This window comes from Ascaphus truei, chromosome 5 (assembly GCF_040206685.1).
Source record: "Ascaphus truei isolate aAscTru1 chromosome 5, aAscTru1.hap1, whole genome shotgun sequence".
In the NCBI taxonomy this organism is placed as follows: domain Eukaryota; kingdom Metazoa; phylum Chordata; class Amphibia; order Anura; family Ascaphidae; genus Ascaphus; species Ascaphus truei.
In genome coordinates this window covers 225,063,987-225,091,135 of record NC_134487.1, presented here as the reverse complement: position 1 = coordinate 225,091,135, position 27,149 = coordinate 225,063,987, and the positions used below count along the sequence as shown (strand labels likewise).

The 27,149-nt window shown below is 42.7% G+C and overlaps 1 protein-coding gene across 1 annotated transcript in view; it reads right to left on the bottom strand.

Annotated features, from left to right (window-relative positions):
• Window positions 1-27,149, bottom strand: part of SLC4A9 (solute carrier family 4 member 9) — a 461,516-nt gene that overhangs the window by 339,945 nt on the left and 94,422 nt on the right. The window lies entirely within an intron of this gene.

Here is a 27,149-nt window from a genome sequence, read left to right as displayed (position 1 = left end):
ACTAAACCCCTGAGTGTCCAGAAACAATAGTGTACGTGTGAGGGATAGCGCTTCCCTGTGTTGGGGCCTGGTGGTGCACTTAATATACCTCCCATGACATAGTCCTGACCAGGATAATCCTCAGTAATCCTTAACTCTGCAACGTGGTCCCGCAGCGCGACGCGCTGCTCCTTGCAGGAATGATTCCACCATCTGAATCCTCTGGGGAGGGATCCCCAGCCGGATGATCCTTTGAGAACAGTCTCTACTATGGAGTCAGATATCCTTTCAGCTATCAAGCAGCACTGACATTCAGGCACTGTCCTGCAGCATCTCTCTATCTCTATGAGTATAGTGAAGGAGTCCTTATCTTAAGGCCTTTCCCTATATCATACACTTAGATTCTCTACCGTGTCTCAGGGGACTAACTGGGCCCTGGGGGGGGGGGGGTGTATACCTCTGGCCTAGTCCCTGGAGCACTGCTCCGTGGACACTACCTGCACCTTCAGGGTACAGGTCTTGACTCTCTGATTCCTGTCCCAGCAGGCAGTAGTCTTTCCTCCCTTTAGAAGCAATCCAACCATTCCATTGGCTATTGCACATCACCTGGCAGCTTCTCCCTAAGCATCATGGGAGTTGTAGTCTCTCTGCTGCACACTTATCATTAGGACCGCGTGCGCATAGGACACTGCGCATGCGTGACTCTAATGGCCACCACGGGGTGCCCTTCGCATGCCTGAACAAGCAAGGAACCCTATCTGCAAAACCACACTTCTGCACGACTCTTCCCGCGCACGCACGCACAACATGGCGGCAACCGGCAGCGGGAGCCACCGGTGACTCCGTCGCTCTGCCAACAACATCCCCATATGTGTGAGAGAGGAGAGAGGGGAGAGGGAAACTGGGAAAGCGGGGGAACCGGAGGGGACCTGGCTACATAGGTACAAAACATGATACATCTCAATATAATATGGGCACCATGTAAAATTTTAAATAAACATTTCATAAATCCTTAATATGCCTATTTTCCCAAATTTCTACAAATTCATAGGGCCTTATTCAGTAAATGTTGATAAAAAATATCGCCAGCCAATTTAAATCGATGATTTTTTTTAGGGTTGCTATCACGGTATTCAGCAAGCCTTCATTACCGTTCATAGCAAAATTCCCAAAATGAGCAAGTTGCTGCCAGCGATAGGATCGAGCCTCTGAATAGGCATTACCTGGCGATTCATTTCTGCTGCAGAGAGAGCTGCACAGAGAGAGCCGCCTCTCGCAACGGAGATGTCGCCCGAAAATTATGCTTTTTAATATACATTTTGTTCCTAGTGTAGATGTGCAGGAGGTCTCTGGAGCCAAACCGCGTTGGTTTCAGGTCTGGGGACAACCTGCTTCCTGACATACATGCCCCTTTATGGGGTACCGGTATCTCCAATGCATGGAGATATCCCGATCACGTGACATGGGACATCTCCATGCATAGGAGATACCGGTACCATATAATGGGGCCAGTATCTCGGGAAGCAGGGGGTCCCCGGACATAAAACCAACGCGGTTCTACTCCGGAGAACCCCTGCACATCTACACTAGGAATTAAATGTATATTAAAAAACACTTACTAAGCAACAATACACCAGGGGGGTGCCCACATGGCCTGGGTGTCTCTGGGTGGTCCCTGCTAGGCACCATGGGCCTCCAGGTGGAATCCGTGGGCCATGAAGGGTTCTACAGGTGGGCCCACGAGTGTCTGGGGATCCCTGGGTCAACCCCACATGTGTCTGAGGCCCTTGGGTGGTTCCCACAGGGGTCTGGGGGCCCTCAGGAGGTCACTGCTGATCTGTGGGGCCCCCTGTTCTTCCCCGCAGGTGTCCCCCATGGGTCCGCAGGTGATACCCATCCGGGGGGTTCCACAGGTGGTCTCCATAGGTCCCCGCAGATCGAAGGTACCAACTGTGCTAGGGGGGAGAATGCTAAAAAGGTTGGAGGAGATTTTAAACCAGGATGGAGGGGGGAGGGGAATGAAACAGATAATGAACTAAAGGGAATAGATGAGGATACAAGGTGATATGGAGGTAGAATGGGGGCAAGTGCAAGTTTGACAAGCAGTGAGACACCCATAGTAAATACAGATAATACTAGAAAACTTCTAAAGACTAAACAAAGTGGGCGCAGAAAGGAAGGAACAGATAAGATAAAAGTACAGGCTGAAAAAAAACTTAAATGCATGCTTGCTAATGCAAGAAGCCTGACAGATAAAATGGGGGAGCTTGAATTAATAGCTGCAAGGGAGCAGTATGATATCATAGGCATTACTGAAACATGGTGGGATGAAACTCATGACTGGACAGTTAATTTAGAGGGTTATCCTCTTTTTCGGAAGGATCGAACAAATAGAAGCGGAGGTGGAGTATGTTTATGTGTTAAACCGGATCTAAAACCTATTACAGTATAAGGGATGATGTCTATGAAGGGAATGATGAAAATGTAGAGTCTTTGTGGATAGAAATTAGTAGTGGAGGTAAAAGTATAAAGAAAATGTTTGTGGGAATATGCTATAAACCACCAAATATCTGTGAGATTGAGGAAGCTAAAATACTTTTGCAAATGGAGAAGGCATCAAAACTGGGTTATGTTTGCATAATGGGGGATTTTAATTATCCAGACATAGACTGGGGCAATGAGAATAGCGTTACAACAAAATGGAACTGGTTTTTGGGGGTGCTTAAAGACAATTATATGACCCAAATTATTGAGGAACCAACCAGGAGATGGGCAGTTCTGGATTTGGTCATATCAAACAATGTAGAAGTAATAACAAATATTCAAGTCCTGGAACATTTGGGTAACAGTGATCATAACATGGTCTCATTTGAAATAAATGATCAAAAAACAGATTACTTGGGTTCAACAAAGACCTTCAACTTTGGAAAGGCAGATTTTAATAAACTGAGGTCTAATCTAGTAGTAATACAATGCGATGATGTTTTTGCAGGGAAAAATGTAGAAGATAAATGGGCAGTCTATAAAACATTGTTAGAAAAGCACACTTATTAGTGTATACCCTTGGGTAATAAGTATAAAAGAAATAAGTCAAAACCAATGTGGCTAAATAAACAGGTAGGGGAGGAAATGGACAAGAAGAGGAAGGCGTTTAGATTCTTAAAGTCAGAAGGGACAGAGAGATCGTATCAGAATTATAAGGAATGTAACAAAAATTGCAAAAGGGCAATCAAATTAGCAAAAATGGATAATGAAAAAAGGATTGCAATAGAAAGTAAGGTCAACCCTAAAAAATTCTTTAAGTACCTTAATAACAAAAAAAATGAGAAAAGAAAATATAGGACCCTTTCAGTGTGAGATGGGTAGGCAGATTATTGGAGATAAGGAAAAAGCTGAGGTATTAAACAAATTCTTTGCCTCTGTGTTTACCAGGGAAGAATGAAGTTCAATAGTAGTGTCACAGGAGGAAGCCACAACCTCCATATTAATGAACAATTGGTTAACTGAGGAAGAAGTTCATAAGCGACTTGAAAAAATTAAAGTTAATAAGGCACCTGGCCCCGATGGCATACATCCAAGAGTTCTCAAGGAGTTAAGCTCAGTAATAGCAAAACCATTATATTTAATATTCAAGGACTCCATTTCCACAGGCTCAGTACCACAAGATTGGCGTAAAGCAGATGTGGTGCCTATATTTAAAAAGGGAGCTAGATCACAACCGGGAAATTACAGACCTGTAAGCCTGACTTCAATAGTAGGGAAACTACTTGAAGGTTTAATACGGGATAATATTCAGGAATACATAATGGAAAATAAAATTATTAGTAATAGTCAGCATGGATTTATGAAGGATAGATCTTGCCAAACTAACCTTATTTGTTTCTTTGAGGAGGTCAGTAGGAATCTAGACCAGGGTAATGCAGTTGATGTGGTCTACTTAGATTTTGCAAAGGCTTTTGATACGGTTTCACACAAGAGGTTGGTGTACAAAATAAAGAAAGTTGGACTCAGTAATAATATAGGCACCTGCGGGTTCATGCAGTAAGCGGCGAAAAGGCACTTCTCGCCACTTTCCCGCCAAAAAAGCCTATCCGTATTCAGTAACAGACGAGAAAGTGGCGAGATTCAAAAAAAACGCCAGTTTTGGTGGCGGTTTTTTTTTTCTTGCGGGGGCGGGGCGAGAAGGCACTTTTCGCCAAAAAATCCAACTTTTTCAGCCACCCTGTATTCTAGTAGAGGCGAGTAGCTAAGCGGAGCTATTCGCCTGGCGAGAATACCGTTTCGCTGGCGGATCAGCCACGCAAGAAAAAGATGGCAAGTTGCTGCTCAGAGGCAACGGATGAGTGGCGGATCGGCACTTAGAAAAAATTCTGGCCTTTTTCCTGGCTGGGATTGATGCCGGGGGTCTCCGGAGCTGATACCATTAATATCAGCACCGGACCCCCCCGGCATGCATCCAAGGCAGGAAAAATGCATTTAAAGCCCACTTCATTACCTTAGCGGTTAACCGCTAAGGGAATGAAGGGGTTAAAGAGCCGTGCCAGGTTTATTGTGGGTAGTGGGGGTGGGTGAAGGGGGTATTTGGCCCTTGTTGTTTGTTTAGGGCTTGCGGGGGGGTTGCGGGTGCACTTAACCCCTTCACGACCGTAGCGGTTAATACCGCTACGGTCATGAAGGGGTTAAGGCCTCCCGCTACCCACCCGCAAGCCCTAAACAACCACCGTTGGGGCTAATACCCCCTTCACCCACCCCCACTACCCACAATTATAAAAAATACACACACCAGCCCCACACTAACTAAATAAATATATATATATATATATATACACAGTATATATGACCCCAACAACACCTATACCCCCCTAACATACAGTATAGTAATGGGCACAATGACTATTATCCACAAATGGATAATAGTGCAGTTGTCCATTTAAAATACATACACAACAATAAATACATTAAATACATATAGCACTCACCACCCATGTCCGGCTGCCACGATGAAGGCCATCCTCATCTTCATCCTGCCCATGCCCCATCCGCTTCTGCAAAACAGACACAATAATTAAAACATCCAATGTAATGTCCCCTAACCCCTTAATCACCATAGCGGTTATTAACCGCTACAGTCATTAAGGGGTTAACCCACCATCACCCACATACCCTCCCCTACTAACCCCCCCAACCACCCTCACCCACTACCCACAGGGGAGTCCTACCAAATACCCTTGGGGCCAATACCCCCTCCCCCAGCACATACAGTACAATAATGTGCCAAATAACTATTATCCACATAGGGATAATACATTATTTGGCCATTATTAAACACATTCAATACCGTAATAAAATAAAGACAATTCTACTAACCTCATCAATAAGAAGGCTCCGTCGCCAGCATCATCCTTGGGGTCCGTTGCCAAAATAAGAAATAGCCAATACATCTCAATGACATTAACATACCAAGGAACCCCTTAATCACCTTTTCGGGTACTAACCTCAAAGGTAATTAAGGGGTGAAGCCATCCTGCAATGGCAACACCACTTATGCATAACATCCTCAATGAATTAAAAACCAATTTCCTACACAAATCTCAAGTAATCATTCAATCTGAAGCCTCAAATGCCACTTAAAACATTGCTTTTACAGTGTATACTGTACATGTAGCATAACATGTAAACTACATGTACACGCTGCAAATCAATGTTAACAATACAGTAATCCAACTCAAATAGCCTGACATCACAAGAACTATATTATGTAAGCAAATAAAGTCACCATCAATGAATAAACACACATGAATTACATCCCTAAACAATGAAAATACCATCCATACCAATTACACAATTAACTATAGCTATCGTAACAGAGAACAACTTCAAAACATACAAAAAAGGACACCAACATTTACAATATACTATAGCAAGCCTCTCCATAACCTACAGTACAGCATAAAGCCCAAAACTTACATCTCTCTAATAATAAAATACATTTAACACACATCTATGCATAGCAGCATAGCCACAATCATTTACAATACAGAAAATCAAGCTTTAACAACACTATCATTTCTTACCCTGTATGTATATATCTCTCTAGACATAAATACATACATACATACATACAGTGGCAAGAAATGATATGCATAAAAAAAATGAAGACATGAAAAAGCAAAAAAAACCACTGTTACATTAAATACATTTCTTTATTTAACTTACCATTACTTGCCCCCACCGACTCCCGTTGATCAGCTTACTCACGAACCAATCCACGAACAGGAACCCATAAAATAAAAAACCATAAAATAATAAACATGAAAATAATAAAACACGACAATCCAGGGGTCTTCTAGTTGTAATCCATCTTCATCTGTATTCTTCTACCTTCTTCCGGGGTCTTCTTCCCGTCTGCGGCCACGCCCTGGTCTTCTTTCTTCAGAGGAGGTCCTTCCTCCTCGGCGTCTGGCTTCAAAATGAGACGACATAGGCTTTTAAAGGCCTATGACGTCACATTTTCGGCATATGGTTCCCAAGGCCCTGATTGGGCCGTGAAAACCATGTGTTTTGGCCGATGTAAAAAAAAAATGATGACGTCACTTAAAGGCAATGACAGCACAGCCAATCAGAATGGCTTTGCTGCAATTGCCTTTAAGATGACGTCATGAAAAGACACATGGCCGGACTCACATGGCACGGCAGCCAATCAGAGCGTGGGAAGTCTATCCCTACTCTGATTGGTTCAAGTACCATGTGACAGAGGCTTGGGGGAGAAAGGATGTGACGTCATTGAAAGCCTCTGTCACATGGTACTTGAACCAATCAGAGTAGGGATAGACTTCCCACGCTCTGATTGGCTGCCGTACCATGTGAGTCTGGCCATGTGTCTTTTCATGACGTCATCTTAAAGGCAATTGAAGCAAAGCCATTCTGATTGGCTGTGCTTTCTTTGCCTTTAATTGACGTCATCATTTTTTTTTACATCGGCCAAAACACATGGTTTTCACGGCCCAATCAGGGCCGTGGGAACCATATGATGAAAATGTGATGTCATAGGCCTTTAAAAGCCTATGTCGTCTCATTTTGAAGCCAGACGCAGAGGAGGAAGGACCTCCTCTGAAGAAAGAAGACCAGGGCGTGGCCGCAGACGGGAAGAAGACCCCGGAAGAAGGTAGAAGAATACAGATGAAGATGGATTAGAACTAGAAGACCCCTGGATTGTCGTGTTTTATTATTTTCATGTTTATTATTTTATGGTTTTTTATTTTATGGGTTCCTGTTCGTGGATTGGTTCGTGAGTAAGCTGATCAATGGGGGTCGGTGGGGGCAAGTAATGGTAAGTTACATAAAGAAATGTATTTAATGTAACTGTGTTTTTTTTTTGCTTTTTCATGTCTTCATTTTTTTTTATGCATATCATTTCTTGCCACTGTATGTATGTATGTATGAATGTATGTATGTCTAGAGAGATATATACATACAGGGTAAGAAATGATAGTGTTGTTAAAGCTTGATTTTCTGTATTGTAAATGATTGTGGCTATGCTGCTATGCATAGATGTGTGTTAAATGTATTTTATTATTAGCGAGATGTAAGTTTTGGGCTTTATGCTGTACTGTAGGTTATGGAGAGGCTTGCTATAGTATATTGTAAATGTTGGTGTCCTTTTTTGTATGTTTTGAAGTTGTTCTCTGTTACGATAGCTATAGTTAATTGTGTAATTGGTATGGATGGTATTTTAATTGTTTAGGGATGTAATTCATGTGTGTTTATTCATTGATGGTGACTTTATTTGCTTATATAATATAGTTCTTGTGATGTCAGGCTATTTGAGTTGGATTACTGTATTGTTAACATTGATTTGCAGCGTGTACATGTAGTTTACATGTTGTGCTACATGTATACACTGTAAAAGCAATGTTTTAAGTGGCATTTGAGGCTTCAGATTGAATGATTACTTGAGATTTGTGTAGGAAATTGGTTTTTAATTCATTGAGGATGTTATGCATAAGTGGTGTTGCCATTGCAGGATGGCTTCACCCCTTAATTACCTTTGAGGTTAGTACCCGAAAAGGTGATTAAGGGGTTCCTTGGTATGTTAATGTCATTGAGATGTATTGGCTATTTCTTATTTTGGCAACGGACCCCAAGGATGATGCTGGCGACGGAGCCTTCTTATTGATGAGGTTAGTAGAATTGTCTTTATTTTATTACGGTATTGAATGTGTTTAATAATGGCCAAATAATGTATTATCCCTATGTGGATAATAGTTATTTGGCACATTATTGTACTGTATGTGCTGGGGGAAGGGGTATTTGCCCCAAGGGTATTTGGTAGGACTCCCCTGTGGGTAGTGGGTGAGGGTGGTTGGGGGGTTAGTGGGGGAGGGTATGTGGGTGATGGTGGCTTAACCCCTTAATGACTGTAGCGGTTAATAACCGCTATGGTGATTAAGGGGTTAAGGGACATTACATTGGATGTTTTAATTATTGTGTCTGTTTTGCAGAAGCGGATGGGGCATGGGCAGGATGAAGATGAGGATGGCCTTCGTCGTGCCAGCCGCACATGGGTGAGTGCTATATGTATTTAATGTCTTTATTGTTGTGTATGTATTTTAAATGGACAACTGCACTATTATCCATTTGTGGATAATAGTAATGTTGCCCATTACTGTATTGTATGTTGTGTATTGCAGCTATGTTTATTGGGGGCATTTGTCCCCAATAAACATGCTATTATGCGTTAACCCCTTCATTACCTTAGCGGCTATCCGCTATGGTAATGAAGCAGCATTAATGTATTTTAATAAAATTGTGCGGGAGCAGGGGGCCCCCTGAGCTGAACCGCATTTATTTGTGGCTCAGAGACCCCCTGCTCCCCGAGTTACAGGCCCCGGTTTGGGGCAGCGGTTACAGTGTCGCCGCCATATTTATAGCGGGCACGTCGCGAATGGGACGCTATAAAGATGGCGGCGACACTGCCACCCGATGACACATTCCGGGGCCTGTAACTCGGGAAGCAGGGGGTCCCTGGTCCACAAAGTGATGCGGTTCAGCTCGGGGGACCCCCTGCTCACTGTGCAGTATTATTAAATAAATATTCATGCTGCTTCGCTACCGTAGCAGATACCCTGTAAGGTAAGGAACGAGTCTTTATTGATGTGTGTGTTTTATTCATAGTGTAGATGTGCAGAGGGTCTCCGGAGCAGAAACGTTTTTTGTTTTAGGTCCGGGGACCCCCTGCTCCCCGAGATACAGGCCCCTTTTTGGGGTGCCGGTATCCCTCTGCTTTGTTTACATGCCGCGGTCACGTGATCGGGACCTTTAAATGCAGAGGGATACCGGCACCTCATAAAGGGGGCTGTATCTCGGGGAGCAGGGGGTCCCCCGACCTGAAACCAATGCGGTTCGGCTCCGGAGACCCCCTGCACATGTACACTATGAATAAAAGTTGTTTTAAAAATCATTTTAATTATGCTGATGTTTGCGCCGAGAGAGCAGTGGATCTCTCTCGGCTGCAAACACAACTCGGCAGGGGACGGCTTCTCGGCAGTTTCTCGCCAGGCAGCCGTCCCGCCACCGTTTACATGCCATTTCATCAAATGGTGGTGGCTAATTTATTCGCCAGGGATTCGCCCGTTACAGCATACAGACAGTTTAACTCGCCAAAAACATGGCTAATTGCTAAACTGGCTAATGCATTTTTCCGCCGCTTACTGCATGAACCCCCTGGATTGAAAACTGGTTAAAGGACAGACAACAGAGGGTAGTCATAAGTGGAACTTTTAAAGGTTGGGCTAAAGTTGTGAGTGGAGTACCTCAAGGATCGGTACTGGGACCCTTGCTTTTTAACTTGTTTATTAACGACCTTGAGGTTGGGATCGAGAGCAAAGTCTCCATCTTTGCTGATGATACTAAATTGTGTAAGGTAATAGAATCAGAGCAGGATGTAATTTCTCTTCAGAAGGACTTGGAGAGACTGGAAACGTGGGCAGGTAAATGGCAGATGAGGTTTAATACAGATAAATGTAAGGTTATGCATTTGGGATGCAAGAATAAAAAGGCGACTTACAAATTAAATGGAGATATATTGGGGGAATCCTTGATGGAGAAGGATTTAGGAGTGCTTGTAGACAGCAGGCTTAGCAATAGTGCCCAATATCCTGCAGTAGCTGCAAAGGCAAACACGATCTTATCTTGCATCAAACGGGCAATGGATGGAAGGGAAGTAAACATAATTATGCCCCTTTACAAAGCATTAGTAAGACCACACCTTGAATATGGAGTACAATTTTGGGCACCAATCCTAAGAAAATACATTATGGAACTAGAGAGAGTGCAGAGAAGAGCCACCAAATTAATAAAGGGGATGGACATTCTAACTTATGAGGAGAGGCTAGCTAAATTAGATTTATTTACATTAGAAAAGAGGCGTCTAAGAGGGGATATGATAACTATATACAAATATATTCAGGGACAATACAAGGAGCTTTCAAAAGAACTATTCATCCCACGGGCAGTAAAAAGGACTCGGGGCCATCCCTTAAGGTTGGAGGAAAGGAAATTTCACCAGCAACAAAGGAAAGGGTTCTTTACAGTAAGGGCAGTTAAAATGTGGAATTCATTACCCATGGAGACTGTGATGGCAGGTACAATAGATTTGTTCAAAAAAAGGTTGGACATCTTTTTAGATGGGAAAGGTATACAGGGATATACCAAATAAATATACATGGGAAGGATGTTGATCCAGGGATTAATCCGATTTCAAATTCTTGGAGTCAGGAAGGAATTAGTTTTTCCCCTTAATGGGGTTTTTTGTTTGCCTTCCTCTGGATCAATAAGTATAGATATAGGATAAAGTATCTGTTGTCTAAATTTAGCATAGGTTGAACTTGATGGACGGAAGTCTTTTTTCAACCTCATCTACTATGTAACTATGTAACTATGTAACTCTGTATGTCAACAAATAAACATGGCCTACATTTAAATCCCCCCTGCCCAAACACATACAGTACAGTAATGGGCAAAATAACTATTATCCAGATTTGGATAATAGATTATTTGCCCATTATTAAACACAACATTAGCCAGCATAAATAAAGTAAATAAATACAGTTCTACATACAACAGCAATATGCTGGCCGTCCTCTTCACGATACAGCAGGTCCCTCTGTCCTCTGTTGCCAGAAAACATACATACAGTACATAATAAATATATTCTAATGTCCCCTAACCCATTAACCACCGTAGTGGTTAATAACCGCTATAGTAATTAAGGGGTTAACCCACCCTGCCCCGCTACCCACCCAGGAGGCCTAAGCACCCACCCCGGACCCACTATACCCACCCTGTACCCATTGAGTTGTATAGTGGTACATCATACCCCTATAATAACATGGGCATCATAAGCCTCTATAGCACTCAATGGGCACTTTAATCAATATACATTAATGTACAAAACACACAATAATAAAATCATAACACAACTCCAAAAAAACACAATTCACTCAATAAAAACACTAGCCAGCTAATCCAATTAATACAAGCAATAACCAGATCAACAATGAATTAATTAAAACAATAACCAATCAAAGCACTAAATTAGTAAAACAACTAAGAATAATTTCAAACAGTAACCAATCAAACCAATTAATTACTAAAACAACTCGAAATAAATTGTAACAGTGACCAATCAAAACAATTAATTAATACAACATTAATGAATTCATTGAAACATTAAACTACAAAGAAATACATTTAAAAAATATCAGAAACAACCATTAAACGCATTAGCAAACACAATACATCATTAATTAAAAACAAAAAACAAATCGCCAACATTTTATTTCAATAAAGCAGAAAAATACCAAACAATTACATCCACATAATAAACTGACATTGAAAAAAACAGCAGCAATACAAAGCCAGAAATGCCCCCAAAATATTGTCCTAATAATGTATTGATCTGTACCCTAAAGTGGTACAGATTCATATATTATCAGTCAATGCGCCCCCCCAAAAAAATTCAAAAAACACATCCAATGTAAAAACCTGTAAAAAAATAAATTTACAAACATTCAATATATTACTTACCATTAGAAGCACTGGCCCTCCGACTCCCGGGGAAACAGGAAGCTCACGTACCATGAAGGCCTCAAACAGCATCCGATGCCATTCGCCATGAAGATCCGGATCAGGTACCCAAATTTTCTTTCTTCTATCTTTAATCAGCTTCTTCTATCTTCATCTGACACTATTTCATGATCTTCTTTATCTTCTGTCTTTGTCTGTCAATTCATAAAACCCCATGGTAGATCCCAACCGATGTTGTCTCGTCGTCTTCTTGGGCTCAAATGAGACGTCACGGCCTTAAATAGGGCTTGTGACGTCACATTTTGCCTCAAACTGGTTCAACAGCCATCTGATTGGCTGTTAAAACCATGTGCCGACATTATTTTTTTTTTTTAATGACGTCACTTAAAGGGAATGATGACAGCCAATCAGATTGGCTGTGCTTCATTTGCCTTTAAGATGACGTCACTGCACCCGCGGTTGAACTGCGGTTGATCTGTTTAATTTTAATGGTTCGGATTTAATTGGGGGCAATTCTTTGCGTATCCGCAAGGTGGCAGATATTCATGAATTGTAATGAATTCTAATGTGTACACTACTGTACATGTGCTACAGTAATGTGTCGACTTGCAGGTGTTTTAAAAAAAAAAACCACAGTGGTCCATTGTGAATTGACCTTGGTACTGAAGAAGTTACTGTATCAATTTAGGCGTTTCATGATAAAACTCAATGCGCTGTGCCTTTTTTACATTATTTCTCCTGTCTTGCGCAATTGCCGACCAGACAGACGCAATTAGTACACCGCAGTACGTGTGCAAAAGACCTGACTGTACATATGCATTTGTAATATACTCTGCAATTAATGCAGCAGATGATAAGATGGCCAAAGTTGCTGAAATCTATCAATATTTTATCTCAAATTATAACTTTTACAAATTTTCACCTGATGCTCGTGTGTGGAAGCGTGCAATAAGGAAAAAGTTAAGTAGCGACCCGTGTTTTTTTCGTATTGCCCCTGCACACGGAGTTAGAGGAGGGTATTGGTGTGTGGTGCCAGATTTTTCCAGTATCTTTGTTCGTGGAGACTTCAAAAGGAGAACGATCATGTTAAATCCAAATAAGATTTGTCAATCCCAGGCCAGCAATGTAACAGCGCCTGCACCGGCGCCAGTGCCAGCACCGGCTAACAATAACGGTCCAACCGTCAGTGAAAACTTGGTGACTGGCAACCCTTGCTATCTGTCCCCGCCAGGATACCTACAAAACTTCCATGAAAAAGAGAAACTGCCATGCGCTCCAGGGTATAGGAAAAGGATATATATATATATAACGTGGGGTCCAACAATTGGAGAAGGGGCTCAAATGGAGGGAGTGAGCACTGAATATCCACAGAGTCCAGACCAAGGAGGTGGGGTGGGGAAGAAAAACAATTAAAATCCTCTAATCCCACTTACAACACCCTCTGCTGTACTCCTTAGGACTAAATAATGGGCAAAGTGCAGCTGACTTGACAGAAGCAGAGATAAGCTTGCGGCTAGAGCTGCAGAAGAAAAGACTCCATCTGCTTGTAATCACATATGCCACATTGAGCTGTGCTGCGTGCTGGAACGGCTCTCACTCGCAGAGATGAAATCTCCCCTTTCAGTAGTGGGCTGGAGTGATCTCCCTCACATACACACCGCACCGGGCTCCTGCTGCCATCCTCCCTCACGCACAGATGCTCCACAGGGAACTCTCTCTGTCAGCCAGAAAAGCTCTTACTCATGAGCTACACCTGCACACCGCATCCACTGCTCCAAAGCACTCCACCCCAGGGTTCCTGCTGACGATCTCCCACAGCGTCAGGTCACGCTACACATCTGCACACCTGTGGTATAGGCACCTCCCTCCTCCCAATAAGGGTGCCTCCAGAGGCCACAGCCAAATCGAATAGAAAAAACAGTCTCCAGGGCACTCCTAAGCCAAACAGGATCCCAACTGAATGAATAATAAACGCTGGTCTCAAAAAATTGAATAAAGGGAAAAAAGAATTTATTGCAACATAGGTGAACAATAAAAGTACCTCCTACGCGTTTCAACCAACTAGTGGTCTTTGTCACAATCCTTGACAAAGACCACTAGTTGGTTGAAACGCGTAGGAGGTACTTTTATTGTTCACCTATGTTGCAATAAATTCTTTTTTCACTTTATTCAATTTTTTGAGACCAGCGTTTATTATTCATTCAGTTGGGATCCTGTTTTGATTAGGAGTGCCCTGGAGACTGTTTTCTCTGCAAAACTTCCAGCCTGAGCCTGATTTCACGTACAGATACCAGCAAGCTTGCATGTACCAAAAAGATTTCCAGCTTCATCAGCTATCAACTACAGGTGTAGCAGGCCCGCTGTCACCTGTCAACTACGTGTATAATGAAGACTACGGGACTGACAGTGGTTTATCACCACCCGTTTGGCAAAGTCTTTAATGAAGGTAAAAACAGTATAATTTACTACAGTAACTACCTGTATTACACTACCTGTATTACACTACGTGTATTACTTACACTACCTGCAGTTCATTTATTGGCTAAGCAGTTTCTACAGTAGATACTGAACAATTGGTGGACAGCTAGGTGCATGCGTGTACAGTATGTCTCATGGTACCTTGTTGAAACGCAGATGCGTATCATCACATCCCCCCCCCCAGCCACCTCGCACGCAAAGTCTTACTACAGTAACAAGACAACAGTAATACAACCGCTTATCAGCTCTTCTCCCCACCCCACGGGAGCCATTCATGAACATTCTTGTAGCCTTCTTGAAGGAACCATTATGTGAAATGTTATACGGTACTTACAGTAGAACATGAGAATTAAATCCCAAAGATGGTGCTTCTAATATCCAGGAAGATGGTAGCAATATAGCAAGAGTGTCCAGGACCTTAAGTAATAAAAGAAATCCATCCAAAATGCCCTAGTAATGTGTATATAGTGGTATAGGGCTCACAATGAAGCCATATATAGGGACCCAAATAAACAGGACACACTCAGCACAAATATGGGAATAAGCTCAAGAATAAAAGAACTCACTTCGTCTGAAGTGCCTAAGTGGTGATCAGTCGGTCCATAGGCTGGAGCACCGCAAATACCTCTGAACACAATGGCAATGAAAGAATCAGTCCGTTGGTGTATGCATAAAAAACTCAATCACTGCTGTAGTTTTTTAATTCTACACTAATTATGTACATAATTTATGAGGTGGGTGGCATACTGTGATTTTTATTTGGGGGTGTGGGGCTCAAAACATTATTATGACCTGTTGAAAATATTTCTTTGAACTAATAATCCAGCATACAGCCCTCTCCCCCTCCCTCCCACCCTCCCCACCCCCACAAGGCCAAACCATTCATTTGTCATGAGTGGCTTTGTGGCTTAGTTTAATAGTTTCATCTACCCGAGCATGTTATCACATTTATGCGCATGCATGTATGTCTCATTGGAACCTTGTTGAAACGCAGACAGCATGCGTGTCATCACATTTAGGCGCATGCGTGTATGTGAACAAGAGACACCACACATCCCCCTCCGAGCCATTCATTAACATTCTTGTAAGCTGATAAGCCCTTACTGTGGAACGAATCCTCCCCAAACACTTTCATGAATTTTTCTAAACTAACTAATCCTGCACACACTTCTACAGTATTGTATTTTATTGTATGTCTTTATTTATATAGCGCCATAAATGTACATAGCACTTCACAGTAGTAATACATATCATATAAATAACAAATAATATAAATAACAGATCATGGGAATAAGTGCTTCAGACATACTGTAAAAGTAACATTAAGGAAGGAGTCCCTGCTCCGAGGAGCTTACAATCTAATTGGTAGGTAGGGAGAACATACAGAGACAGTAGGAGGGAATACTAGTAAGTGCGTCTGCAGGGGGCCAAGCTTTATGTGTCATGTGTCCATGATTATCCAGTGCTACTCATATGCTTCTTTAAGCAGGTGTGTCTTAAGGTGAGTCTTAAAGGTGGATAGCGAGGGGGCTAGTCGGGTATTGAGGGGAAGGGCATTCCAGAGGTGTGGGGCAGAAAGTGAGAAAGGTTTAAGGCGGGAGAGAGCTTTAGATACAAAGGGGGTAGAAAGAAGATATCCTTGAGAAGAACGCAAGAGTCGGGATGGTGCATAGCGAGAAATTAGGGCTGAGATGTAAGGAGGGGCAGAAGAATGTAAAGCTTTAAAAGTGAGCAGGAGAATTGAGTGTGAGATACGTGATTTAATTGGAAGCCAGGAGAGGGATTTCAGGAGGGGAGATGCGGAGACAGATTTAGGAAAGAGTAGAGTGATTCTGGCAGCAGCGTTTAGGATAGATTGTAGGGGAGACAGGTGAGAGGTAGGAAGGCCGGACAGCAGGAGGTTGCAGTAATCGAGACGTGAGAGAATGAGGGCCTGAGTCAGAGTTTTAGCAGTTGAGTAACAGAGGAAAGGGCGTATCTTTGTGATATTGCGGAGGAAAAAGCGACAAGTTTTAGAAACGTTTTGAATATGAGAGGAGAATGAGAGAGAGGAATCAAGTGTAACCCCTAGGCAGCGTGCGTGGGCTACTGGGTGAATGATCATATTTCCAATAGCAATGTGGAAGGAGGTAGTAGGGCCAGGTTTGGGAGGAAGTATAAGGAGCTCTGTTTTTGCCATGTTAAGTTTCAGTCGGCGGATGGCCATCCAGGATGATATTCCAGAGAGGCATTCAGAAACTTTGGTCTGTATAGCAGGTGTAAGGTCAGGGGTTGAAAGGTAAATTGTGTGCCGTCAGCATAGAGGTGATATTTAAACCCAAAAGATGTGATTAGGTCACAGTAGCAGTTCCCCACCCCCCACCCGACTTACTAACAAGACAATGGTAATGCAACCACTTATCAACAAGCCATTCATGAAAATTCTTGTAGCCTTCTTGAGGGACTGACTGATTTTAACCAACCATTATGTGAAATGTTCTAGTTATGTTTTATAAAAGGTGACACAATTAAACAATTTAAAATAATCAACTTCAAAATTTTTTTTTTTAGTAAAACAATATTTTATAACTTTTGAACAACAGAACAAACAAGCAGCGATGTCGGTCCCTAACAGTCTGCCCTTCCAGGGACGAGCCCTTATATGCCTCAAAAGGCCATTGATGGTGTCTCTCACGGTTCTCATTAAATGATCGGTAACAATAAAATACTGCTGCACTTCCGCCAAAATTGTTCTCCTTAAATTTTCTATGATTCTATTACCTTCGTAATTAACGTAGTGGGTCCACCAGCTGTACACCTCATAACTGACGTGGTGTTTAAAGATGGACAGGGCATATTTCTGGGCAAGACCAGCACTTCCGATCTTGTATTTCTCCCTGACTTGCTGGGGCAGGTCGCGCAAGATGATGTATGGCACCGTTTCAATGCAAGCGTGTGTGCTTCTGGGAGCGGGTGTGGTTCTGGCAGCGGGCGAGGGTAGGTGGTCTGGGAGGATGCTTTCCTCCTGTAGTCGTGGCCTTATCGGGGTTGTCATCTCCTGTCAATGGCATACAGGTACACGTATTCTGCAGATGGAGGGGCTGCGATTGGTGATGGAATCGTGAAGGTCACATCCATGCCACCCTCCTGCTCCTGCATCCGACATACAGGGGTAGGAACTCCAAGCAAAGAATTTATCCCCGCTATGTTACTCTCCATGTTCTCCATCTTCTTCCCCATCTTTTCCAAACGCCTATCCATATTTAACATGGTCTCCAAAAGAAAATCAATCTTTTGCACCATAGAGTTGTCAGGGATGTCGACACAACTTAAACCATTCAGCATGCGGGAGATCGAGCTGGATCTGGTGCGAGGAGTGCTGTTGACATCTGCGCGAATGTGTGCTGGAGCAGATGAGATAGGGGTTCCCAGCACAGCATCGTAGGGGATGGGTGCCTGAACAGGTGACCTGGGGGTTCCCAGCAGAGCATCGCAGGGGTTTGATGCCTGAACAGGTGACCTGGGGGTTCCCAGCAGAGCATCATAGGGGATGGGTGCTCAAACAGGTGACCTGGGGGTTCCCAGCAGCAGAGCATCGTAGGGGATGGGTGCTGGAGCAGGTGACCTGGGGGGTTCTCAGGTGAGCAGTGTCGTGGATGGGTGCAGGAGCAGGTGACCTGGGGGTTCCCGGTAGAGCAGCGTCGTGAATGGGTGCAGCAGGTGACCTGGGGGTTCCCGGTAGATTAGCGTCGTGGATGGGTGCAGGAGCAGATGACCTGGGGGTTACCGGTAGAGCAGCGTTGTGGATGGGCGCTGGAACAGGTGACCTGGGGGTTACCAGCAGAGCATCATAGAGGGATGGGTGCTGGAACAGGTGACCTGGGGGTTCCCAGGAGAGCAGCGTTGTGGATGGGTGCTGGTGGATTCCAAACCTGTGGCTTTCTTTGTATGCCAACGAATTTCTTCTTGACATAATAAGGCCCAGGCCATGGCCTTTGGAGTCGTCGGAATGTTTTCTTTATTCTCCTTTATTCTCCTTTGACTTTCGTTTTGGCTTTGGCTTGGAAAAGGCTTCCGCCTTTCGCTTTTTCGTGGTCGGCACAGCAGAAGCAAGCAGATTCCTGCGTCCGTAGAATCGGGGTTGCTCCATGGAAGCAGATGGCATAATGCACAATGCAGTATCTGGACAAGGGCAAGTTCAGATAGAGATCAGCGTGTAGAAGGCTATGCAATTTGTGTCACCTTTTATACACAGTGTCCCTATTTGAATTTTTTTTTTCACGGACATGGACACGAGGTGCAGGTGTTAAAAGTGGGCGTACTGTGTACTAAACCTGACGAGTGAGGTTGAGACACATTAAAGTATAAATACACCATCCATTTTGTTCATTCACTGCACATTGAATACACAGACTACACATCAAATATACATTCTTGTGCTTGTATTTCTTTCTAAACGCAGCAATGCCAATTAAAAAAGATTTCAAAGGATCTCAGCATGAGAATACAGGATATGTACAAGAGAGGACAACGAATTTCACAGATACAACGCTGGTTAAATACTTCGGGCCTTGTTGTACCAGCAACCACTGTGAGCTATCATGCCCATGGTAAGGCCAAAAGTGTCAAGCGGACACCAACAGTCACTACCGAGTAAGTATTTACAGTATGGTTTTTTTACTGTACAGTACAGATTAAATGCATGTTTTTAATATTTGATCAAGATCAAGACATTCTTATAATCAATTAATTTTAAGACACCCATGACACCCATTGTATTTCAAAGTGAGTTGCAGCTTTTTACTTAATTTTCACTCACTTCATTATCACTCACTCACCACCCCAATGCAGTATTCAGTATACAGTATGACACACACACATACACTACACGTAATATTATATTATAATGTTTCAGTATATTTATATAGCAGCAAAAGTGTATACCTGTACTGGTACATACAGTATACTGTATCCCCCAGACACTATACTGTATATAACAACCTAGATCATAGGGTAATGATCACAGTAATCCCTGAGCACAAAATGAGGGGTTTAATAAAACCCCTCCCAAGTGCAGGGATGACTGTCCACCTGGGAATGAATAATAATAATATCCTGAAAATAAAACATGGCATACAGTACAAAAACACAAATGATTCACCCACCGAGGAGAGGCAAAGTTAACACATGACAAAGGTGTAAAACATACTGATCATAATACTGTATGTCTAAGTGAACCCAAGTGATTTGTATCGGCGCTAAGTAACACCCACAATAAAAATAAAGTGACAAAAATTGAACACAGTGATAAGGTATGTAGCTAAAAATACTTCTCAACCTTCCAAGGAATATGTAAGGATTCCTTACAGAAACAGTCTTGGTCCAAGGGGGGGGAAGGGAGCGGTAATTACAGGAACACACCAAAATATAAAAAAGATAAACACAATAATGGTGCAGTATATTAACACAACATTGGAAATAGTCAAATCTTGGCTCTGTAGAAATTCCTACTTACAACAAGTGGAATAAATAAGGGCAATGGTCTGACTCTGTCAGTATGTGTGAGGTTGGATCTTCAGCAGAAAAGGAGATTCTGGATAGGAAGTAACTCCACACAGGGATCATTCAGGTGATGTAAACTCAGATTCATGGAGAGTATGTTGGTTATGTAAAATAGAAACGAACCATAGTGTAGATCGCAAAACACGTTTTATCTTATCAAGCAAGGTAAGAAATGTACTTACAATAAGTACATAGAGTATGTACACATAAAGGTATCGTGAGACAGTAGAGGGCTGTTCCCGTATAGAAAGGCTTGCTGTACTTTCTCCCTTTGGCTCCCACCTCACCGCCGATGGATGGCGTCTGACGTCACTTCCGGTAAATGGGTGATGACATCCGGTTGGGAGCGGGGAAGATGGATACCAGCAGATCAGCAGCAGTTCAGCGAACACCTCAGACGTCTTCACTCAGGGGGCAGCTGCAGCAGACTGACGACAAAGCTCTACGCGTTTCGCTGTACGTAGATAGCTTCCTCATGAGCGAATCTGTCTCACGATACCTTTATGTGTACATACTCTATGTACTTATTGTAAGTACATTTCTTACCTTGCTTGATAAGATAAAACGTGTTTTGCGATCTACACTATGGTCCGTTTCTATTTTACATGACCAACATACTCTCCATGAATCTGAGTTTACATCACCTGAATGATCCCTGTGTGGAGTTACTTCCTATCCAGAATCTCCTTTTCTGCTGAAGATCCAACCTCACACATACTGACAGAGTCAGACCATTGCCTTTATTTATTCCACTTGTTGTAAGTAGGAATTTCTACAGAGCCAAGATTTGACTATTTCCAATGTTGTGTTAATATACTGCACCATTATTGTGTTTATCTTTTTTATATTTTGGTGTGTTCCTGTAATTACCGCTCCCTTCCCCCCCCCTTGGACGAAGACCATAATATGTCTAAGCCATAGGATGCATAAATAGATGTAGTACTAATAATCTGCACACAAAGTTGACCTGAGCATAAATGATGGAGTATCACAGATGCATATAGCTGCCAGTAATCCAGTATGTGTATAAATGACAAAGAATACAATACAGAGAATTTTTGTTGCCTACTGTAACAAATTGTTGTTTTTCCTTTACACTGTAGGGCGACAACGCTTCTGGTTGACCAAATAAGTGAAGAGAATGATGAGAGGTGTGCCACAAGGGTCAAGTATGCTCTAGAGCAAAATCACAATATAACCGCATCTCAGAGCAGCATCAAAGTGATGAGAAAAAGATTGGGATGGAAATATGGACGTGTAAGGTTAGTACTGGACAGTACAGTAGGTAAAAGAGTGGTTTAAGTAACTGTACAGTACCTCTAAAATTATTCCTTGTCATTACAGATAGTATCCTATGATAAGGGACGCCAACAAGATCAAAAGAGTGGACCAGGCACGAGCATGGATCGAAAGTGGCGAGACTTTTCAGGATTGCATCTTTATTGACGAGTCAACTGTATCGCTTGAGAGATTTGCCACTTTTGCATTCCACAAAAAAGGACGCATATCTATGAAGCCGCGTCCAAAACACCCAGTGAAGCTGCATGTGTGCGGTGCCATCTTTAGACGTGGACCAGGATGCATCATCATCTTTGACGGTAAAATAATGCACAGTCACATGCTTTTGCCTTAAGCACTGTACTGTTCAAGTGTGCAGTATTTGGAGCACTTTTCTTTTCTTGTTACAGGAATCATGAATAAAGCATTTTTCCAAGAGGAAATAGTGCCCGAGATTGTTGAATACATTACACGTGAATTCCCAGATGGTTACCGGTTCTACCAGGACAATAATCCAAAACACACAGTGTCTACTGCGCATATGCTTGCCAGCGACTGGGTTAAGACGCCAGCGGTGTAATTACGGTAACCGTTTCTCATTTTTTTACACTGTTTACTGTGTATCTCTAACTAATTCTCCTTCTTTCCCCCCTCCAATTCCAGATCGCCAGATTTCAATCCTATCGAAATGGTATGGCATCAGCTCAAGGATCATATCAGAAAAGTGGTGAAACGATCAAAAAAGGATTAATTGGCGGATGGCATAATGAGTTTTTGGAACAACATACTCACAATAGAAAGATGTAATACATATATAGATCATATCGCGACCGTGTTGTCCATTGTGATACAGCGTAATGGGCAGGCATCAGGATAGTAGTAAGGTACAGTACAGTACTGTAGTATGGTAAGTAGAGGTACACAAGTATGATACAGGCAAGTATGGCACAGTGTTTTATATGCACTTTATTGCACTAATATTTTCTTTACTTTTCAGAGCTGCTGCACTAAAAATCTTGTTATAAAGTAGTTATACAGTAATTATAATGTAGTATAGAGTTCCAGTATACAGTATACTGTACAGTATACAGTATAGTTTGACAGTAGTAACTGCATAGTCCGATATGCATTAGTGATACTGTACGCAATGCCATTAAATGCACTTTACTGCACTCATTTTTTCTTTTCTTTTCAAACAGAGCTGCACTAAAAAAGGAAGGGTGGGGGGAGGGCGGTCTCATGTGTAAACTTAGTGAACTGTGTGTATAGTGTAGCAACAGTCATAATTTACACAAAACCCCCCACCTCTCTCAAGAATGCAATGCGGCCACGACGAAGAAGATAAAGACTGTAAATTTGTAACTTTCATTCTTCTATGAGTATCTAGATGAAATAAAAAAAATTGTTCTTTAAATTCACGAGAATCATTGAAACATACCCACCCTCAAAGGAAAAGAAAGAATGGCAAAAATTGTTACCTTATCAAAAACAGGATTCAAATTATGGTTTATTTAAATCAGTCCTTAAAAAAGGGATTTTTTTTCTCAACTTGAAATTCACTTTGAATGTGTGGGGAATTCTCCATGAATGGCTTATCACAGGTGAATTGATTTGGGGAAAGTTTGGCTTTGTGTGTAAAGTGGTTGGGGGTTGGCTAGGTGCTGCAGTCGCAGTGTGTGCGGAATTAGTGGTTCAGAGAAATCTTGTGGTTAAATTCATCCCATGCCAAATAAAAAATGAATGTCTGCTATCGCACGTGCGCATGCGTGTGTGCGAACGGGGGAGGCAACACAGCTCAACAAAGCCTCAAAAGTTTTTCATGAATGGATCTGTCTGGGGGGGGGGGAGGTGTGGATAAGCATTTCTATCCACGTTGTTTGTTTGTAAGGCTTTGTGTGTGAAGTGGTGGGGGGGAGGGGTTGAAGGTGCTAGCTACCACCGACCCTTAAACTTGAAATTCTCTTGGTATGTGCGTGGAGGAGTCATTCGAGGAGGTATTATCACACGTGCGCATGCGTTACTCTGAACAAAGCCAGCCTCAAGAAGACTCAGTGACACAAGTACTGTAAACAAAGCCTCAAAGATTTTAAATAATGGCTTCGGGGTGGGGGGGGTGGATGAAGGAGTCATTCTCGCCAAACCCGTGCGAATGCGTGTGTGAGACCGCCGGCCTCAAGAAGACTCAGTACTTGAATTTTTAATCAGATTCAATGCGCAAGCAACGTTTCAAAAAAAAGCGATATTATACTGTAGGTCCATCTAAATCCCTCCTGTTGCCTTTCTCCGCTTGATGACAACGTTTGTTTTCTGGGGAAAAAGAAAATTATTACTGGTACAGTATATTATATATTTCCGGTATTGCTCCTGCTTGATTGTTCTGTTGTTTAAAAGTTATAAAAGTAATGTTTTACTAAAAAACAAATTTTAAAAGTTGATTTTTTAAAATTGTTTCATTGTTTCATTCTGCAAACGTTTATACAAATTACAGTGTTTCAAAAACATACAGTAAGTACTGTATAACGTTTCACATAATGGTTGGTTAAAATCAGTCAGTCCCCTCAAGAAGGCTACAATAATTTTCTCGGGGGTGAGGGGTGTGTGGCGTCTCTTGTTCACATACACGCATGCGCCTAAATGTGATGACATGCATATGCGTTTCAAAAAGGTTCCAATGAGACATACACGCATGCGCATAATTGTGATAACACGCTCTGGAAGATTAAATTTAGCCACAAAGCCACTGATTACAAATGAATGGTTTGGGGGAAGGTGTCGGTAAGAAGTAGAAATAATTTAGCCTTGTGTGTAGGGGGGATGGGGAGGAGGGGGAGAGGGCTTTATGCTGGATTATTAGTTGAAAGAAATATTTTCAACAGGTCATCATAATGTTTTGAACCCCACACCCCCAAATACAAATCACAGTATGCCCCTACTAGTGTAGAATTTAAAAGCTATAGTAGTGATTGATTCTCATAATATCAAAATTTGTTATGCAAGCCCTGTTGAGAAACGAAAAAAGGGATTTTTTTCAACTTTAAATTCAAATTGAATGAGAAGTCATACATGCATGCGCATTAAATCAAAACATTATTAAAACAATACATATATAATACTGTACATATACTGTAGAATACATATATACTGTATAGAATAAAAGGTTATAACTTTTTATTTTGGGGGTTTCTTATGAGTGACAGTATGCCACCCACCTGAAACAGTACGTACATGACTAGTGTAGAATTAAAAAGCTACAGTAGTGATTGAATCTCAGAATAGCCAAAATTGTTATGCAAGCCCATGTCGAGAAACGAAAAAAAAGTTGTTGTTTTTTCAGACTTGAAATTCAAATTGAATGAGAAGTCATACACGCATGCGCTTAAATGTGATGCCACACATATGCGTTTCAACAAGGTTCCAATGAGACATACACGCATGCGCATAAATTTGATGACACGCATATGTGTTTCAACAAGGTTCCAATCAGACATACACGCATGCGCATACAATAAAAACAGTAGGAAAAGAAGAACAAGCCTAGCAAAAGTATTGATTAATAAAAAATACATATAGAAATGTGATGACACACATACAGTATGCATTTCAATAAGGTTCCAATCCGCATAAGCGGAAAAAATATTTTATATTCGGAAGAAGACGCAACGTTATATTTTTGTAATACTGTACTTCTTTTCCCTTTAGTATCCTGTATACAGTACAGTATGTGTCCTCATATTTTTTTTGTGTATGGCTAAGGAGCCTCAGACTACTGTATACAGTATGAACTAATAACGTTAAAATCTGCTTCAAATTACAATTACTGTACAGTACACACACACACACACACACACATACTTGCAGAACTGTACGTCTGTACTGTGTAGGTTGAATTGCTATTAGACTTTTAAGACAACAGCTCCCCGATCGCCCACTTGAGTTTCTAGACGGTATTACAGACAACTCTAAAATGCAATTTTCTGCGCCCGATAGATGGATTCTGCGCCGATAGAAAACTGATAGAAACCCGAGTCAATTGCTATATGGTTGGAAAACATAGTGCGTCATGACCCGGTATTCAGAGCGGTGCGGCGTGCGAGGCTTTAGAATAAAGGCTGGTGCAGCTGTAGTTATTTTGCCCATTACTGTACTGTATGTGTTTGGGCATGGGGGGAGAATTGATTGAAATATGTTTTTTTTGTTGACATACAGGGTTGGTACCTTAGGTCTGCGGGGACCTATGGAGACCAACTGAGGATGCCCATGGGTACCACCTGCAAACCCACAGGGGACACCTGCGGGGAAGAACCAAGGGCCCCACAGCTGTGTGGGCCCGTCTACCCGCAGGGACCACCCGAGGGTCCCCAGACCCCGTGGAAACCAACGAAGGGCATCAGACACCTGTGGGGTTTACCCTGGGACCCCCAGACACTCGCGGGCCTACCTGTGGACCCCATTGTGGCCCACAATGAGCCGCAGGGACCACCTGGAGGCCTACGGCACCTAGCAGGGACCACCTGGAGACCCCCATATCTGTGGGCACCCCCCTCTGGTGCACTGTGAGGCCTGCAAACACCCGTCGGGACCACCGGGGACTACCGTAGGCCTTGGGTATTAACCCTGCATGTTAAAAAATAAATAATAGTTTTACATTATGGGGGGCACGGGGGGGGGTGTATTGATGTTTATTAAATATTACAGTGTTTATTGTGGCCTAGGAGGTGTATTTTGGGGCTGCTGTGTGTGTGTGAAGGGGGTATGAGCCCCAAGGATGGGTGTTTAGGTCTTGCGGGTGGGTAGCGGTAGGGTTAACCCCTTCATTACCTTAGCGGTATCAACCGCTAAGGTAATGAAGGGGTTAAGTCCACTCGCAACCCCCCATAAGGCCTATCCCCCTCTAAGGGCCAAATACCCCCTTCACCCACCCCCACTACCCACAATAAGCCTGGCACGGGTGGTTAACCCCTTCATTGCCTTAGCAGTTAGCCGCTAAGGTAATGAAGTGGCTGTAAATGCATTTTTCCTGCATCGGCTTCATGCCGGGGGACTCCGGTGCTGGTATTAATGGGTATCAGCTCCGGAGACCCTCGTCATCAATGCCATGCAGGAAAAAGAATTTGGAATTACCCAGTATACCGAGGCTGCTAACAGGTAGTGCACACACTTTATGGCAACTTGATTGAAGAGAGACCCAGCAATGATTAATGAAACAATAAGCCTCCGGTATTGAGAACAGGGAGTTGGGTAATAGTAAGCCGGATAGAGGTACAGGGGGACACCTCCCTAGGGGGCGCCCCCAAGTAAATCACAGCCCGGCACTAACCACCTCAATAATCTCCCTGAAATACCGCGTGGAGGTTAGGAGTACTCACGAAAAAGCCGTCCCTGTTGGTGCAGGGAATTCTGCAGCGGCTTCCTCCTCTGGTGCAGCTGGCATCAGCGTGCTCCTCCGGAAATGATGACACAGGAAGAAGGGGGTAGGATGGTCCGTGGTTCACAGCAACTTCAGCAGCCAACGCATGGATGTCTAAAAAAACTTTATTGATCGCTAGCAGCAAACATCAGGCAACCACTCTAACATGTTTCGTCCAGGCTATGGACTTTTTCAAAGAGTAAATGACTCTTTGATAAAGTCCATAGCCTGGACGAAACATGTTAGAGTGGTTGCCTGATGTTTGCTGCTAGCGATCAATAAAGTTTTTTTAGACATCCATGCGTTGGCTGCTGAAGTTGCTGTGAACCACGGACCATCCTACCCCCTTCATACAATGCAGGAAAAAGGTCAACATGTT